Below are 13477 nucleotides of genomic sequence, written 5' to 3'. Positions count from 1 at the left end.
CTACATAGATCACAGTGGTCTAGAACTCAGCGATCAACCTTCCCCTGCCCCCTCACTCAATTCAAGGAAAGCTGCCTCCTGAGAGCTACTATTAAAGACATGTACCATTGTACCTTGCCTCAAAAGTGTTTTCTTCCTTCCTTCCTTCCTTCCTTCCTTTTTTTTTTTTTTTTTCTTTTTTAAAGACAGTCTCAATATATATCCTTGGTTAGCCTGGAACTCACTATGTAGAACAGGCCAGTACCAAATTCACAGAAATCACCTGCCTCTGGTCCAACAGAAGCCCTAAAAAGGTTTTTCTTGGTTTTGAAAAACGGGCTCACTAAGTTGCACTGGCTGGCCTTGAACTTACACTGTAGCTTACATGGGCATTGAAATTGCTGTCCCCATGCCTCAGCCTCCTAACTTGGTTTACAGGTCTATGCAACCTGGCCTGGCATATACTATAAAACAGGGTCTTTTTTCTTTTCTTTTTTCTTTCTTTTCTTTTTCTTCCTTCTTTCTTTTCTTTTTTTTTTCTTTTGGGTTTTTGTTTTGTTTGTTTGTTTGTTTGTTTGTTTTGAGCCATGTTGTCACTAGGTATACCAGGCTGGCCTAGAACAAAGATCTGCCCTGAATTAAAGTGCTAGGACTAAAGGCATGCTCTTCTATACAGACCTTAATTTTCTTTTGAATCTGTATGTCTTTTTGTTTCTTTTCCTTGCATTGTTGACCTGGCTAGGATTTCCAATAGAATATTGAACAGAAATGCAGAGGATGGGTTCATGGCTGTCTTTCCCACATTTGAGAGGGGACATCCAGCCTTCCATCATTAAGTATTGATATTAACTGTATTTTTTTTTCATAGAGCTCTTTAACAGGTTAAGATGTTTGCATCCCTTTCCAGTTTACTAAGAATCATCTTGCTTTTGCCATGAGAAAATTCCTGAAATAATTTTTCTTTGGGCTCATTCTTTCAGAGGTTTAAGACATACCTGCTCACTTAGTGTTCTAGTTTCTATCTTTTAGAAGTATGCATGTTTTGTCTGCGTGTATGTGTGAGTACCCAGTGTGTACCCTGCCTATGGGGGATGGGAAGAGACATTAAATCTCCTGGAAGTGGAGTTAGATAAGGCTGTGAGCTGCTGGCGCTGGGAACTGAACCCATATCCTTTGGAAGAGTACCCAGTGCCCTTAACCACTGAGCCATCTCTCAAGCTCCATGTCCCATGTTTTAATTTCTTGAGGTATTATTTCAGTTACTTTTTTGTTTTGTTTTTCGAGACAGGATTTCTCTGTTGCTTTGGAGCCTGTCCTAAAACTTTCTCTGTAGACCAAGCTGGCCTCAAATTCACAGAAATCTGCCAGTTTCTGCCTCCCCGAGTGCTGGGATTAAAGGCGTGCCCCGCCACTGCCCAGAATCTCAGTTACTTTTCTCTTGACATGACAAAAATACCATGACCAATGCAATGTAAAAAAAAAAAAAAAAAAAGACAACATTTAATTGGAGCTCGTGCTTCCAAGATGGTTAGTGTGTGACCATCTGGCAAAGAGCTTGGCATCAGACAGGCACGAGGCACGGCGATGGAGCAGTTGTTGAGAGTTCATACCCTGAGACAACAGCCACAAGTCAGAGAGAAAGAAGAGAGAGGGGTGGTGCTGGGGAGAATTAACTGGGAATGCTGTGGAGAATTAACTGGGAATGCTGGGGAGAATTAACTGGGAATGCTGTGGGCTTTTGAGAGCTCAAAGCCCAATCAGCCAGCCCCAGTGACACATCTCCTCCAACAAGGCCATATCTCCTACTCCTTTCAAACAGTTCCATCAAATACATGAGCCTATGGGTGATCATTTCCATTCAAACAACCACAAGTATCACCACAATCTTCATCCTCGAGTTCGAGTTCGCCGGTTTCATGCAACTTTTGAGTTGTTTAGTTTTAAACATTCTCAATTGATATAGATTGAAATTTAATGTTTTTCTCTGCTACACACTTCACATTTCCTTTTTCTACCATTAAATTTCACGACTATATTAAGTACCAGACCTTCTTTCTGGTTTCTTCTTTTTCCTTTTATTTATCAGTATTAGCATTAGGTTAATTTCCCTGTTTTTGATACAGTCTCATGTAACCCAGACCGGCCCCAAACTTGCTGTCTAGCCCGGGGTAGCCCTATGTTTCTGATGCTCCTGCCTCCTGATGGGATGACTGGCATACTCCATGACTGGTTCACCTCACCTTTTCTTATAATAGCTGGGTTGCCTAGCACTAGTAACGTTTCCTCTCCTGACATCATTTACCTCACATGAAATGGGGATACCAATTACTATCTTGCATTGGAAAAACAGACACTGGAAAATTTACATGAGACAATGAATGGTTTGTGACCTACATCCTTCTTCCATCCCCAAACTCCTGATCCTCTTGCCTCTACCTCCTGAGATCTGGGAATATAGGACCTTGGAAAGGGGATACTTCATGTACAAGATACATTAATGAACCATCCACTGTCAAATTCATAGAGAGAGTTCCAGGACAGACTCCAGAGCCACAGAGAAACCCTGTCTTGAAACCTTCACCCCCCAAAAAGTAATTAAGACAATACCTTAAGAAATTAACACATAGGGCATGGAGCTTGAGAGATGGCTCAGTGGTTAAGGGCACTGGGTACTCTTCCAAAGGATATGGGTTCAGTTCCCAGCGCCAGCAGCTCACAGCCTTACCTAACTCCACTTCCAGGAGATTTAATGTCTCTTCCCATCCCCCATAGGCAGTGTACACACTCGGTACTCACACAAACACGCAGACAAAACGCCAATACTCCTAAAAGATAGAAATTAAAACACCATATTTGTGATATATGGTGATCACAAACAAGGTTGTTCTGGTCATATTAAAGAAAATCAGTAACTGTGTTAGTGCATTGATCTTAAACAGTTAATTTCCTAAGTTTCTAACCATGTACGGCTATATGTATCCAACAGTTCCTTATGTACATACCAATTTCAGGTATTGGGACAAAAAATGCTGTGATGCATGGATGGAATCATGCTGTATTAAAGCCATGTTCTTAAATGAGCACTTTAGAGTGTCACAGAGTGTCAAAAAGAGGAAGAATGTGCCAGAGTACAGCAAGCAATGCCTCCAGAGGACACGCTCATCTTTCAAAGCACCAGACCAGACTATCTCTGGGGCTTCCAGCTTGGCTTTTTCCTTCCCAGTTCCTCCAGATGTTATTATGTTTCTTCTAAATGGATGAACTCAAATCAGATCACTCCTCTTTAGAGCACTCTACTGACCGGGCTGTATGGTACACGCATGGAAGGCCAGCTACTCAGGAAGCTGATGCAGGAGGATAGAAAAATCAAGGTTTTCCTCAGCTCCAGAGGGGATTTAAGGGAGCCCAGACAACTCAGACCCTGTATCAAAAGGGGAAAATATGAAAGGGGGCTGGAAAGAGAAGGCAGCGGTAGAATGCTTCACTAGCATATGTAAAGCTCTAGGTTTGATTCTGTGCACTTCAAATAACAATAACAACACCAATAACAATAGTAACAATAATACCATTAGTAACAACAACAATAATAACAAAGGGGTGAAACTGGCTGGAGAAATAGCTTTGTCAGTAAAGAGCTTGCCATATAAACAAGTGGGTCTGAAATGGATCTCCAGAACCCACATGAAAAAGCTGGCCAAGGTGGTTTGTGACTATAGTGCTGGTGTTTCTGAAATGACAGGCATAATCCTGAGTTATTGACTAGGCAGAGCCCTGTGTGCTCCAGATCATCGAGAAACACCCCCTCAAAAGACTGTGGTGGCATAGGCATTTGATCCCAGTACTAGAGAGGTAGAGGTGGGCAGATCTCTATGAATTTGAAGTCAGCCAGGGTTACACACTAAGACCCTGTTTCAATAGCAAAAATAATGAGGATGGTATAGGGAACCCAAGGCCTTAAGAGCTAGTTTATGTTGAGACAACATGGCACCAATAACGATATCCAAAGAGTTAGCTAATAAGTGGTTGTCACCGGATGTCCCGAGTACACAAAGTAAACAGTAATCTGTTGTAGAACTGTTTTTTGGCAGAATGCCACTTTTGTGTGATTCCGTATTAATACAGCCTTGAGGCCCGAGGCCTGAGCTTTTTTTTGTCTCTTTCTTCACCAGCCTGCTTCTCTATGTCTGTCTTTAGGCCTGTGTGCCACCCACCTGTGTGTGGCTGTACATGCCAGTGTGTGCCTGGGAGCCTGCTGATAGCTGCCCACCTAACAGCCTTTGTCTAGGAGTAAAGCATGACTTAACTGTCTCTGAGTCCTAGCAACCTCTTCAGTCTCCCAGTCTCCCATGACCCTCCTCTTCTCCTGCGTTGGGGCATGAACCTCACACCTGGCATAAATCGGCAGGATACAGCTGTGGGGTAAAAATAGAAAAAAAAAGGAAAAGGCCAGAAAAGGGATTAAATGAAGCACTGCAACTCCAGGAAAGCCTTCTCCTGTCAGAAAGTGCTGAAAGAGGAGTCGGTGAAGATGAAGGCAGCAAAAGTCGATGGCTGTTTTGACTGCTGAACACATGCTATGAGGACACTCTGTGGTGAGAAACTGAAGTGAGGGAGTGAGTAGCCAGGTGAGAAACTGAAAGCTCGGTTCTGGTTATGATTTGGAGCATGAGCTCATTAATATATATGTGTGTGTGTGTGTGTGTGTGTGTGTGCATAATTGATATTATAATATTTATAATATATGTAAAATTAAAAGGAAATGAGTACAGGTGATCTATCCCCTGCTTCTGTGATACCAGGGGGCAGATATTGTCCTGCTGAGAGGGAAGGAGATGGAGAAATTGGCCTCTATCACCACTGTTGTCTTTAAGGCAGTGCCCGTGGGTCATGACAGACTCAGGAAGAATGAGTGTCTAGTGTGTCTCTCCAGGGCTAAGTATATCCTAGGGGTGTAGCTAAGATGTCTGACTGGGGAGGGTCCTGGAAGACCAAAGGCATTCTGTTCACTCATTCTCCATTAATCTTCTACTAATGTATAGAGCACTAGCCATTGTTGAAACTGGAGCTGACAATACTTTAGTTCATGGAAATCTAAGCTGCTTTCCCTGGCCAGCCACATATGTAGGCAGGTATGGTGGTCATATGGTCAAGCCAAACTGTAGGGCCCTGCATGGACCCCAGAGGCACCCTAAGCAAGCCGGAAGCTGTTGGCTGGAATGTCTTACACCAGAGTAGTTCTTGGTTCTCTTCTTCATTTGCTAATATACATCTGCTGTGGAGGAACTAAGCTTGGGAACTTGCACACCTGACCCTTGATTGTTTTCCACAGTGCTATAAATCAGTATATAAGACCACTCCATCCCCCTCAATAAATGACATTCAGCATTCCAGCGGCACGAATGAACACTGTCTTGTCTTTTATTTAAATCTCTAGGCCTTCGCCAGATTAGTGGAACAGATTGTAGCATGGGCACTACAAGTGGAGGTCCCACCAAGATCAGGAAGAAAGGATCTCCTAAGAGATCTCCTTCAAAGCCGACTGGCAAAGTGAGTGAAGGAAGGTGTATTGAAGGACGGGGGCCAGTAACTCTAAGGAAATTCTCAGTGGGCAATTAGTGGCCCTATTGAAGACAGGGCACCAGGATTAAAATAAAGACAGCTAAAACATTCATTGCCATATTAGAAAAACATAGTCCCTAGTTTATGCACTCTGGAGGCTTAAACATCCCCAATTGGGAACAGGTAAAAAGACATCTCCAAAAGGCTTATAATTGGGAACAGGTAAAAAGACATCTCCAAAAGGCTTATAATTGGGAACAGGTAAAAAGACATCTCCAAAAGGCTTATAAAGAGGGGTCTGATACTTTCCCTATTGCCACCTTTTCTCTTTGGCGTCTAGTTAAAGATACGCTCCTGGGCAACAACGTTAAAGTAAAAGAACAAATGGGGATGAATAGGACTTTTGAGGAAGTGCAAGATTAGGAATCTGTGGAGTCTATCAGGGAACAAGAGGGATCCCAACTAGGAGATGATAGCACTACCGTAACTGATGAAGAAGGCACTTTGGAAGCAGAAATTGAAGCTGATGAGCACAAATGCCATCCGCCGTGACACAACCCCTTTTGTGATCCCTTTAGTAGGGCCTCTGCACCTCAAGGGATAGAGGAGGTCAAAGACTTAATAACCAAGTTAGAAACGTTAGAAAAGGAGAGACAAGCTTTTCCTGTGGTTGAGACAGTGGATCCTCAGGGTAACAGGGTTAGGGAGCACAGCCCCTAAATTTCAAGGATATAAAACAGTTTAAGGAGGTTATCACTGCTTATGGGTCTCATGCTCCTTTCACTCAGGCAATTTTTGAGTCTTTCACAGCGTTAAATTGCACCCCTGGTGATTGGATGCAGCTCTGTAGAGCCATACTGAGTGGGGGCCAGGTGCGAGCCATTACCTTTTCTCAGAAGGGTCTCAGATGCTCACAGGTGTTGCCCTTTTCCTGACCACTAATTATAGTTTGGGTGAAGCAGCTACAAAATCACACTTTGCTCCAAAGGGTAAGAATTTCACCTTCATCTCAGGCACTTGTGTCCTGCCTCCCTTCTTTTTTGTTGTAACTAATGCTACTAAGTTGGGAGGAAGTCTCAATTGTTCTCAGCACAACTGGTTAGCTGCTAGACATACGAACTAACAGCTGTCATGGGCCACATACCCCAGGTAGGTGGTAGGTATGCCAGAGATCTCTACAGATGCCCAACTTGTGCAGCAGAGAGGAAAGGAGATTTTGAGATCACGGAGGCCAGTGTCATCTCTGTCACTGAAGCAACAGTTTCTACGATAGCCCTCTCCCAGTCTGTAAATACTGCTGGCACAGTGGATCAACTATCAGGTGAATTGGCTGAAGCCTTAGCCACCCAAAACACACTCGATGTCTAGTACAAATTGGCATTTTTAAATTAAATCGACAAACTATTCTCCAATAGGAACAATTGGATTTATTGTGAGAGGCTCATATGGCTTCTCATTCTCTCTCTTTCATACATAGCTGTGTTACACCTCCTAAAGTTGAGAATGCATCTGTTGTAGTTACTTCTCTCCAGGGGTCCAGGATTGATCAGTTTTTAAATTACACACATGCTTTAGCCATGCAGATCGTTAACATCAATGAATCCTGAGTACCACCTGCCAGTGCAGCAGATCTTTCACGAGGACTTCAACTTGTGAGCAGATTAGTTAGAGATGGGCAAGCTCTCTCTCACTGGGGCTCATAGCCCTTGCCTTTGGTGCTATCTGCCTGATCCGCTTACACCGGCACAGCATTAGACAGGCCCAGGCCAACTTTCAAAGAAGCAGATTCTACTGTCTTAGCTCAGTGGAACACCTCTGCCCACATATGGCTAAACTTACAGATGGACTAATCACCAGAGATGGGTAAGGCAGAAGGGGACAAATAGCCAACCTAAGACAGGAGGGTTACAGGCCTGGGTGACCTCTCCAATGACGGGTAAGGAATTATGCTGACATCCTCTGCCACCTAAGGCAGGTTTATATTAAAAGGAAGTTTATATTAAAAGAAAGGGGGGCCTGTAGGGCCCTGCATGGACCCCCGAGGCACCTTGAGCAAGCCTGAAGCTGTGGGCCGGAACTTCTTACACCAGAGTAGTTCTTGGTTCTCTTCTTGATTTGCCAACACACATCTTCTGGGGAGGAACTAAGCACTTGCACGCTTGACCCTTGATTGTTTTCCACTGTGCTGTGAGTCAGTATATAAGCGTGCTCCTTCCCCTCAATAAACGGCATTTGGCATTCCAGCTGCACGAATGACCGGCTGTCTTGTCTTTTATTTGAATCTCTAGGCCTTCACCGGATTAGTGGAACAGATTGTATCGCGGGCGCTACACCAAACTCAGTGACTTATTTTACGTATCTGTCATTTGACCTGTGGCTATATACAATATATGCTTCTCTTGAGGCTGAATATATTCTAGGGGCAGCATACCTCCAAGAAACCACCCAGTTCTAACTGCAAGTGAAGACCATGAAACCAGTGGTGAGAGGCCACGCTCCTCTTCCCCAAAGACTGCCAGCACCAAAAGTATTGGTCACATCCACCAGGACCTGTTGTTGCCTGCAGTATATGGTAGTATAAAAAGGCAACATATAGCCCTACACTGCCCCCGTGTGGTCAAGTGTAGAAACCAGAATGACAATGGCCCTTCAATGATAAAGAACCGGTTGTCTAAAAGGGGGTGGAATGTGGGGAACAGAATGCCTGAAGGGCCAGCTTATGTTTAGACAACATGACACCCATAAGGATAGCGAATATGAATCATTAAATATATGACTGTCATTGGATGTCCTAGAACTCTCAGTAATCTACTATATAATTGTTTTGGGCAAAATGTCCCTTTTTTGTGATTCTGTATAAATACAGCATTGAGACAAGAGGCCTGAGCTTTTTACTCTCCATTCACCAACCTGATTGTCTGTCTGTCTTTAAGTGTGTGCCACCTGCCTTTGTGTGGCCTTGTATGCCAATGTCTGCCTGGGAGCCTGCTGACAGCTGCCTACCTAACAGCTTTTGTTGACAAGAAATAAAATATGTCTTATCTGCCTCTGAGTCCTAGCAACCTCTTCAACCTCCTATTCTCCCATGATCCTTCTCTTTTCCTGCATTGGAGCATTGACTTCATAGCTCCTGTGGTTGACCTCTGGCCTTCATATGCATGTGCACACATATACAAGTGTACCACACAAGCACAAACAGAAAAAGAGAAAAACTGAAAAGAGCTGCTGATAGAGCTTTTTGGTATGTGCGAGACCCTAGGGTCAGTCCCTAGTACTGCATAAATCAAATCAATCAACCAATCAATACACACACACACACACACACACACACACACACACACACACACGAATCCCTTTACTGAATAGACAACTAAATGTAATATGGGATCTTGCAACTTAAAAGGACATTAATGAAAAACTTTTGAAACCCAAATAAATCTTGCAGTTTACTTAATAGTATTACACTAATCCTGACATTGTACTTTGGTCAAAATATCATGATTATGTAAGATGAACACATTAATAGAATATGGGTGAAGAGTATACAAAACCATCCTGACCTATTTTTCATTTGAAATTAAGCCTCCTTGATATTTTTTTTTTCTGAGACAGGATCTCACTGTGTAGCCCTGGATGGCCTGGAACTCACTAGGTAAAATAGGCTGGCTTCAAACTCAGAAATCTGTCTGCTTCTACTCCCTGAGCTTTGGAAATAATGGCATGCATTATCACACCTGGCCCTTTTTTTTTTTTTTTTTTTTTTTTTTTTTTTGAAACGAGGCCTCATTGCATAATGCTGGTGGCCTAGAACTTTTAGACCTATGTAGATCAGGCTGGCCTCAAAATTCTGGCAATGCTGCCTCTGTCTTCCCACATTTTGTAAAAATAAGTATAAGCATTGGAATTGTGTTGCTGGCTGTGATGGCCTATGAGCTTGACTGCAGGCCAGTCTTACAGAGGCATTTTCCCAGATGGGGTTCCCTCCTCTGAAATGACTCTCTAGTTTGTGTCTACTGGACATAAGTTTAGCAAGCACAGTCATCCTCAGCTATCTACCAACTCTGAGGCCAGGCTACACTTCGTAAGCCATTGTCTGCCCCTCCACAAAAAAATAGAAAAGAGGAAAGCAGAAAAAAGAAGGGATGAGGAAAAGGGCTACAGGTCTGTTGACTTGGAGACTGAAGGTAAAGAAAAGAATGGTGAATGCTTGCCTTGGTAATATGGTAAGACCCTGAAAAATCAAAACTAAAGGAAAGTTCAGCAAGGCATAGTGGCACACACCTTTAATCCTAGATCTTGGCAGACAGGAGACCAGGAGTTCATAGATAGATAGCTTCAGCTAAAGAGACCTCTCTCCATAGCCAGGTGGTGGCAGCACATGCCTTTAATCCTAACACTGAAGAGGCAGGCAGATCTCTGTAAGTTCAAGGCCAGCCTGGTCTATAGAACAAGTTCCAGGACAGCCAGGGCTACACAAAGAAACCCTATCTTGACAAACAAAAACAAACAAGATACCCTCTCTCAAATAAATAAATATATAAATAGGGCTGGCAAGATGGCTCAGTGGGTAACGGACCTTGCTTCTAAGCCTGATGACTTGAGTTTGATCCCCAGGCATTATATGGAAGAAAGAGAAAATTAATTTCTTAAGTTGCTTTATGACCTCTACGCATGCCACACTGCACATGTGTATCCACATATGTTCACAAAAAAAAATAAATACATGTGATGCATGAAGGTGTAATTACATATGCAGTTAATATAAGAGAGGATTTGAGCTAGGTATAGTTGAAGCATGTCTGCAATGCCAGCACTGGGGAGTAGGAGACAAGAGCATTAGTAGCACAAGGCTAGCCTTATGTACATAGCGAGTTCCAGGCCAGACCTGGATCTATGAGGTCTTGTCTTCAAGCAGAGTTTTCAGTAGTTTTGGTATTTGATGGCAGAAAGGGGAACCTGTGCCATAGATGACTCACTGGTTTCAGATCAAGAGCTTGTATTTAAACACAGAATCCCCCAAGAAGCACAAATAGGGTAAGATTAAAGATAAATGTTTGGCTCTGGAATGTTGATATGTGTTGGAAGTTGATGGCTTATGAATGAGAGAAGAGAAGGTACAGAACAAGAAGATGGTGTAAGACCAATCTTTGGAAAAGTCAGTGACTTGTGGTCTGGCAGAGGATGCCCTGCAGATTTGATGAGGCAGCAGAAAGGGATCTGGGTACAAAATCTGAAGAACATGATGTAATATATAAATGCAGAATTTGGTTGCCAAGGGAAGAGAGTGTTTCACGGAGGAAATGGGCCAGAGAATCAAAGGCCAAATTAAAAAGTAGAATTTTTCTTTTTGGTTTGGTACCATATCCCAGCACTAGGTGGGTGAAAGAAGAGCAGGGAAGATTAGGAGTGTGAGCTTGGTTTTGGCTTTGTAGGGAGTTCAAGGCTAGAATGGGATATATGAGACCCTGTCAGATAGAAAGAAAGGAAGGAGGGAGGGAGGGAGAGAGAGAGAGAGAGAGAGAGAGAGAGAGAGAGAGAGAGAGAGAGAGAGAGAGAGAGGTATGGAGGGAGGAAGGAAGGAAGGAAGGAAGAGAGAAGTTAAGGGAAAAAGAAAAGAAAAATTAGTGAATATTCCTTCTACTTTTTAAATTTATTTTTTCATTTTATTGAAAATATTTTTTAACCTACTACATCCTGATTATTATTTCCCCTTCCTCTACACCACCCATCTCCTCCCCACCTCCCTCCCATCTGGATCTACTCCTTCAGTCTCTTATTAGAAAACAAACAGGATTTTTAAGGGACAATAATAAAATAAAATATAATAAGATAAAACAACAAGTAACAGATCAAGATAGATCAAAACACACAAACAGATGGAAAACAAGCCAAAAGAAGGCACAAGAAACAGACCCAGGGTTTCACTGTTTCACAACTCAGGAATCCCATAAAAACACTAAACTGGAAGCCTATATATATGCAAAGGACCTGTAGGGTGAAAAGAAAGAAAAATGTGAATAAAGTAAGATAAAAAATAAAAAGAATTATATTGTACATTTTTTTAATTATAAAAATGAAAAGCCCCAACACAACATTATGAGACAAGGAGCCTGCAAAGATGCCATTGAGCTCATTTTGTGTTGGCCATCAACTTCTGGGCATGTAGCCTACCCTTAAGAGTAATCTGTTGCTCCAGTGAGCCTCCCTTGGAGGAAATTAAATTTTCATTTGCAAATGTTTATCAACTGGAGATTGCTTCTAGGTTTGGGATGGGGGCCTCCTTTCAGCTCTAGGACTCCATCTAGTGCAGACTGTGGAGGCCTTGTGCAAGCCTCCCCAGTCTCTGTGAATTCATATGTGCATAGATCTTGTTGATTTAGAGGACCTTGTGTTTTTTTTTTGTCGTTGTTGTTTTGTTTTGTTTTTTTCTTTTTTCTGTTCTCTGTCAGAACATGGTCAAAAGAATGACACATGGTGAACAATGCCTTTGGGAACTGCGAGAGAGGCTCCAGGAAAAAGGCAGAGGGCCCTTTACCTCAGGTGCATGTTGTCCCTGCATTGTTCTTGGATGTGATTCCATGATGTCTCTGACAAACATTTGCATTCAATTTATGAGACATGTTTATTCTTTATGGACGTCAGAACATAGCTCTAGAACCCAATTCGGTCAGTATATCCCGAATCTGGATGTGGCCTTCTGCCTTGCTTTTGAGCTTTCCCAGATAGAATCTGTAGCATATGCTGGGCAATTGTGTTTACATCTGTCTGCCCTGAGACAGTTCTGGGAGAGGGCTGCTCTGTTAATAATAATAATAGTATGTGCTTTGTTGATGTTTCTTTACGCGTTTCTCTGGTCACGTTTCTCTGAACTAAAACAGCCTTCCCTGGACCATTGCTTTCTTTGTTACATTTGTATATAAAAGCACACTGAAGCGGAAGTCAGGCTGTCCACTGTATGTAGTCCTCCCCATTCCTTCAGCTCCTCAGATCCCAGGACCAGCACACACGATCTGCACAGGTTGATGAGTTAACAGTCCCCCACTCCCTCTGGCTCTTATATTCTTTCAATCTCCTCTTCTGAGCCCTGTTGGAGACACCCTATTTAGGGTAGAGGATTCCAAGGTCTCTCACTTTCTGCATAATGTCTGCATGTGGGTCTTTTTATTTCCATCGATTGCAGAAGGAAGCTAACTTCTCTGATGATGGCTGTCCAAGGCAGTGATCTATGAGTATGAACGAATACCATTAGAAGTCATTGTATTGCTCCATTTTTTGTTTTTTTTTGGAAGAGTAGTATTTGGTTTTACCCAAATAGTCTCTGGGCTATCTTGTCTCAAATTCTTGGTCATCCAAGCAGTGTGATGTATGGGTTTCATCCTGGGAGGGGGGCTTAAGTCAGATTACATATGGATTAGTTACTCCCACAAGCTTTATGGCACAGTTTCACTAACATATCTTGCAGACTTTGTAGATCAAAGGGATTGTGGCTGCATTTGCATTTATGTTTCTTATTAGCTAGCATGCAGATGTGTCAACATAGACACCAACTCAACCTCTCCATGTTCACTGAATTGTGTAGGTTGTGTCTTCAGCAATGAGGTCTACCTGTCAGTTTGTGGAAAGAAACCTATAATCTTGGCAACAGCCTGGGTGGTTAAGGTGTTCCCATGGGACACTGTTAGCCAACATCTGGATTAGATGGAACCCAATCCTGCTACTGGAAACTCTATTTGATGGCAAAAGATGGCCAGTTGGGACTCTGTCTCCTCCATTATTTGGGGATTTAATTTAGATCCCCTTCATATATGTATGTATTTTAGGAAGCTTCTATTGTATTAGGTTTCCATACTACCCTTCAAAGAGCACTTAATTTTAGTTGTCTCTGCCATATTCCCTCATTTCTCCCCCTTCTGCCCCTCCAACTTGACCCTCTCATTCC

This window comes from Phodopus roborovskii, unplaced genomic scaffold (assembly GCF_943737965.1).
Source record: "Phodopus roborovskii unplaced genomic scaffold, PHOROB, whole genome shotgun sequence".
In the NCBI taxonomy this organism is placed as follows: Eukaryota; Metazoa; Chordata; class Mammalia; order Rodentia; family Cricetidae; genus Phodopus; species Phodopus roborovskii.
Note: the sequence above shows the minus strand (reverse complement) of the source record.